Raw genomic sequence first — 6,244 nt, forward strand, 5'->3', positions numbered from 1 at the left:
TGTGTGAGAAGACTCACATGGCCGCTAAGACCTAGGAAAGATTTCTTAGCTATGTCTTTATTCCCATCCCCTATGGCTTGTAGAAAAGAAGGCCTTGGGAGTGTGTCTTATCTGACAGAAACCTATGGGTCTTTCCTGGGTGCTGAGCCATAACTGGAAGACTTCTGGGAGACTCTGCCATCCTGAAGGGCACACTGGAGTTAAGGAGGACTGACTGTGAGGTAGGAATACTGTAACAGGGTTGCTAGTGGGATGGGCATTGGTGCTGCACAGGGAATGTTAGTCAAATGAAAAGTATCACGGTTTAGTAAGGATCAGGATAAACAAATAGGCCTAACAGATGTTTATTCAAGGAGAAATAACTTACAACCTAGACAGATCAACATCAGCAGGTTCCACCGAATGCTCAGCAAGAGCTTTCCCTCTCCTCCTCAGACCTAGTTCCATGGGTCACTTCTGTCCCTGGCTCCACCCCCCAATGGGCGTGGTCAGTGCCACAGAAACAGAAAAAGTGAATATCTCACTACAGAAAAGTGCTGGTGTAAGGACTCAGGCAAGATGCTGGCCTGCCCCTGTTCCCTGGCAGAATGCACTCAGGCAGTATCCTGGGCAGCCCAGGGTTCCATGAGTACTAGTCTGCAGGCAGGTTCAAAAGACCCCTTTAAAAGAAAACCCTATGCCCACTTCCCCTCTTTTCCTGCTGTTCCCCTGGGGAGGACAGGACTTTTCCTGTCTCCCTCTTCTGTCCTCTCTCTGTCTCTGTGTCTCTTTATCTCTTTTTCCTTCCCCCTACTTCCCCTTTTCTAATAAAACTACTCTTTGCCTGGCATGTTTGTCCCTCTGCCTCAGTCACCCTCACCCGCCATGGAATCTGCTAATGTTCCCCACGCAAGGTCCCCCTCCAGCTTTATCATAACAGCTGGGGTAGCTTGCTTTCAGTTTTTTCTCATCAGAAGGCTAGGGTCTCAATGGGGAACTTAAATGCTGATCTTCACCAACAAAAGGTTCACTTGGTGTTTGTACAATAAGAGGATAGGTGGGAAGCATATTCCTATGCTCAGTGTTAAAATGGGAAGAATCAGAGCTCTGGCTCCATATTAACTATTAATACATGAAAATGGTAGCTCACTGATGGTGAGATACTGGGAGACTGTTACAGAATCTGTAACAGTGTTAACACAGCAGGAGGTCTCAACAGTGAGAAAACTACATGTGCACTCAATAGAACACACAAGGAAGGTCAACTAGGAAGTTCATAGAGGCTAGTCCTTGATTAGTAACAACAACACAAGCTAATAGAGGTAGGTGGAACAGGATAGGACCAGAACTGGGAAGTTGGCTTAGTGAGCAGGAGGGCATGCTATGCAACCATGAAGACCCAAGTTCAAATCTCAAGTGCTCATATTAAAACAAAACCAACCCCAAGCATGGCTATACTTTTTTGTAAACACAGTGTTGGAGGGTAGAGACAGGTAGAGCTCAGGAGCTGGCTAGCCTGTCATTGTATACTGCGCTGTAACTTCTAGTTCAAGTAGAGATCTTGACCCAAAGCAAGGCAGAAAGAGACAGAAGGATACATTTATGTTGTCCTCTGGCCTTCACATGTGCACCCACATACTTATGTGTGTGTGTGTGTGTGTGTGTGTGTGTGTGTTTGCATGTGCACATGTGTACCAGAGTATCTAGTGTTTATATTAAGAAATAAGGAAGCTCATAAGTATCATAAGTAAAAATTTAGAGGAGATCCATTATACAGTTATTTGTGGAGGTAAAACACACAAAACCCTAAATGATTGGTTAACTGCTTAGATAAATTACCATATAGTTGTATGGTAGGCTAATCTTGTATTCATTAAATATATTAATGTCAACTGACATTTATGGACATGAGGATGTTTATAAAGCATAAAATGCAGTAAATTATAACCAACATAACTTCATTATATTAAAATTATTGCAATTATGTATACTATAATGAGCGGCGCTGCACGCACCAAAATATAAACTGATGAGCTCTTAGCTTGCAAATTAAACTTTGTCCTACCTGTATTGTCTACTTGTTATAAATACTAAAATGATTACAATTAATAATAAACTGAACTTTTGCTTATCTAGCAGGAGAGAGAGCACACTTACCTAATTTCTCGAGGATTTTGCAAACCATTTCCCATGAGAGAAAATTCCCATTTGACTCTTGACCTGTGCCTTTTATTCAGAGTCTCCATCTGTCCCTCTAGAGCTTCCCGACTCCCAGTTAGCAGGACCCAAGTCCAGGTCCATCCCCATGCAGCTGTCACTCCTAGGATATTGTCCTGTTCCCCTGGCTCTTGGACTTGCCTTCATTCCTCTTTGAGGCTCTTAACCATAACCTGGAAATATGCAAAGTATTCACTTATCCACTTGTTATTTCTCCCAAATGGAACTAGAGTTTCTTGAAGGTAGAAGCTGTCTCCATCTTGGCTGCAGCTGAAGTTCCAAACATTATCTGGCCTGTGTTTATTGGCAGAAAGTCAGAAGGGATAATAGACCCTGAATTGGAAAACAGGTCATTCCTATAGGACCAAAATCTGGTTTTTGGAGACTCTCATAAAACGAACTAGTAAAAAGGTGATTAAATAAGAAGAGAAGAATGTGAACAAATCACATTAGTATTGACAAACTAGTCAGACTGTAAGGTAGAAAGGAGGAGAAAATTCTAAGTGGCTTCCTTGATCTAATTCATGACAATAATTTGGAATATTCCACAGACAGATTGAAGGGGTCCTGCCTAACCTAACATCACCTCTGTAATTCTTCTGCCAGGGGTGAGCTCCAGAAAAGAGGTATGGCACTTATGTAATTTGAAAGTCCACTGCCCAAGTTTGCATTAAGTGTCATCTTCACACTGACAAAGGAGTCCCAGCTGAGTAATTGTGTTTAGCGGGTTGGTCTGTGAGCATATCCATGAGGGATTGTCTTTATTGCTCACTGATGTGGGAGGGTCCAGCCCACTATGGGCAGCTGGTCCTGGGTTTTATAAATAAGCTGAATAAGCATGAGCCTGAGTGAGCCAGCAAGCACTGTTCTTCCATGGTTTGTGCTTCAAGTTCTTGCTTGAGTTCCTGCCTAGACTTCCTTCAGTGACAGTCTGTGACCTGGAAGTGTGAGCCACATAGCTCTTTCCTCCTCTAAACTGCTTTTGATGAGTGTTTTTTCATGGCTGCAGGAAGAAAACTGGACCATCCCCCTAGGCAAATGATTACAATTAGATAATAACATGAGACAAAATCATGCAAATTTATATCCTAAAAAGCTATCAACCACCATTAACCTCTACTACCCAGGAAAATTACATGGATTTGCTATATAGATAATCCTTGCCTATCTGAAACCAGTGATGCTCATGGCTCCAGGTTTATTTTCCTGCACATGATCCTTTATTGCCTCCTCCTAAGACAACAATTTTGTAATATTATTTTCTGGATAGAGAATACAAAACTAATTCCATCTTACCGGTAGCAAGGTTGGCACATTTGTTTTCTGTTATTGATGGCTTAGAAGGCATCTTTTAGCATCTCTCTTCATAAGTGGACATGCTGCTATTTCTGTGCAGCTTCTTGCTCATGATCAGTGGGTTTTTATTTCTTTTGTTATGGGAGGGGGCACTCAAGAGAGTCTGTATTTCTCAAGTGGCTAGAGTAGGTTCACAATTGGGATAGCTCTGAACAGCCTCAGGTATCCAATCCTTAATGCTTCTGCAAGTAGATGCTGGACTGGTTAGTTTTTGTCAACTTTATACAAACTAAACTCACTTTAGGAAGAGAGAGCCACAACTCATTGATATAGGAATGCCTCATCCAATGTGAGTGGCATCACCGATGGGAAGGTGGTCCTTTGTTGTACAAAAACCAAGCTGAGCCATCCATCCAAAGAAAGTCAGTCAGTAATGGTCTTCCATGATCCATATTTTGGTTTTGCCTTGAGTTCTTGTGTTTACTTCCATTTAAGGTGTACTATAAGCTGTAAGGTGAAATAAACACTTTCCTCCCCAAGTTATGTTGGGTCATGGTGTTTCCCTTTCCTCCCTAAGTTGCATTGGGTCATGGTGTTTAAATAACACAATAAACAGAAAATTAGAACAATCGTCAAGAACCATTGTTTCAATTTTCCAACCCTTCTTTAACATTCCCATGTTTTCTGGGCTTGTCCATCCTATTCAAGGAACAGAGCTGAAGTCAGCGATAGTCAGGATTCTGAGCAATCTGTATGGATATGCTGTCACAGGCAGCATTCTGCACCCTCTTTAACCAGTCTTGTAACCCACAGAAACAGGGCTTATAGGTCTTTCCTGGGCTGCACCATTCATCCAGCCAGTGCCTGGAGCTGTCCCATCCTCCCTGCATCCCTAGAGGTGATCATAGCCAGAATAAACTCGGTCTCTTCCTGGAAAATCTACCACTGGGTAGGAGCCCAGCTCAGAGAATGTAGTCAGCTCAAGAGCCTACAGAAGAACACATAGACCCCTGCTGGGGTGACCAGGATGCAACACCATATCCTGCCCCTGAGCTTTTCTCATTCCAGTTGGTCCCTGGGTATTGGCCACTTGTGTTTGCACCAATTACTTCCTCTGCCCCTGTACCAAGAATGATCTTCTTGTTTTTAATCTGCTATTCTGTTATTTTTTTCCTTTCTGCCTTATGCCTGTTTGTTTAGCCATTCCATTATTACTGCCTTTTAAAGATACATATTCATGTATATCTACACATATTCTAGTGTCACATCCTGATTTCCTTGTCATTATTTCACTGAATATCTTTTAGTTATTTTGACAGTTGCCACTTCTAGGGTTATAATTCACACCTTAGAATTCTCTGACCTCATCCAGATGCTGATATTGAGCAAGCGTGTAAGCTAAAGGCCCAACACCAAGGAAACTGCATGGGGGGGTGACCATGGCAAGGCCTTGAACTTCTTTGAGCAGAGGGGCTTCTTTGGACTTCTTTGACTCCAAGGGGCTGGTATGTCCGAGTCATGGGCCCAGACTTGGAATCTGACCCATGTCCTTCCTGATCTTATAGTGGGGTGGGTCCTGTCCTTGTCTGTAAGTGCAGATGTCTAGGAAGTTATCCATTCAGCGAGACTTTGACAGTGAAGGCTCTGCCAGCTCCCCATAGAGCTGGAGAATGGGATTATTAACCACTGGGTGGGGCAGTCTCATGTTGAGGACTGCTGGATTTGTTCTTCTTATGCTTAGAAACTCACTCTGAGAAGGATCTGAAGAGTCTCCTGATTCCAAGAGTATATGTTGTCCCAAAGCCTCTTCCTGACAGATGTCATTGAAAGAAGACCTTGAATTTTGAAGGAACTAATTAATATAGGAATGGATACTGGGACTTCCCCTCTCTCAGAATGCATGGTAGCAGGAGTAGGAGGCAACTGGTAACATTGTATCCCCAATCAGGAGGCAGAAAGTGATGAACTCTAGTGGTACCTTACTTTCTCTTCTCTAGTCTAGGGCACTATTCAATGGAAGCCATTCAAGGTGAGTCTTCTCACATCAATTACTGAAGGAGGGGGAGTAGCCTTCTAGATGCCCAGGAGTACTTTAGCCTCTCTGAGGTGTTCACCTAGCCTTTCCTAAAACTCAATATTGCTCTGCACAGCTTTGCACAGCTGGAAGTAAAACAGCTGCTCTCAATAAAGACCACCCCTTCTAATGCTTGGGACCGCTGTAGAAGGTGGGATGGAAAGAATGCTAAAGACCTAAGGTAGGTAGGAGAGCTGCATCTTCCGGGCAGGACAGTCATAATAACCACTATGTCACAGCAACTGTCAGTCACGAGGTGGAGGGTGGGGTAAGATTGAACTTTTGGTTACTGAAAGATTCTGAGCTAGGGGAAGTCACCATTTTCAGCTGTGTACCGGCTGGTGAGCCCACTAACTCCAGTGGAAAGTTCCAAGCCCATGGTTATATGGAAGCCCTTGGGTAGACTCAGTGGGTCACAAAACAAAACAAGTATGATGGTGATGGTGGGGGAAGAATTTGTATAAAGGAGGGGGCTTGATCTGAGTGGAAGGTGGGTGTATGAAGAATCTCACACTTCTCTGGGCACCTGTTAGGTGTGAATTACACATTCTGTATGTGTAAAAACAAAAAGTCGAAGGACAAATTTAATGAATAAATTTTTAAACTCATAAATGCCCTTTGGGAGGAAGGCTGTGTATGTTGAGCAATTCCTTAAATCCAGACAAAACTTTGAGAATA

The sequence above is a fragment of the Phodopus roborovskii genome, unplaced genomic scaffold (assembly GCF_943737965.1).
Source record: "Phodopus roborovskii unplaced genomic scaffold, PHOROB, whole genome shotgun sequence".
Taxonomy (NCBI): Eukaryota; Metazoa; Chordata; class Mammalia; order Rodentia; family Cricetidae; genus Phodopus; species Phodopus roborovskii.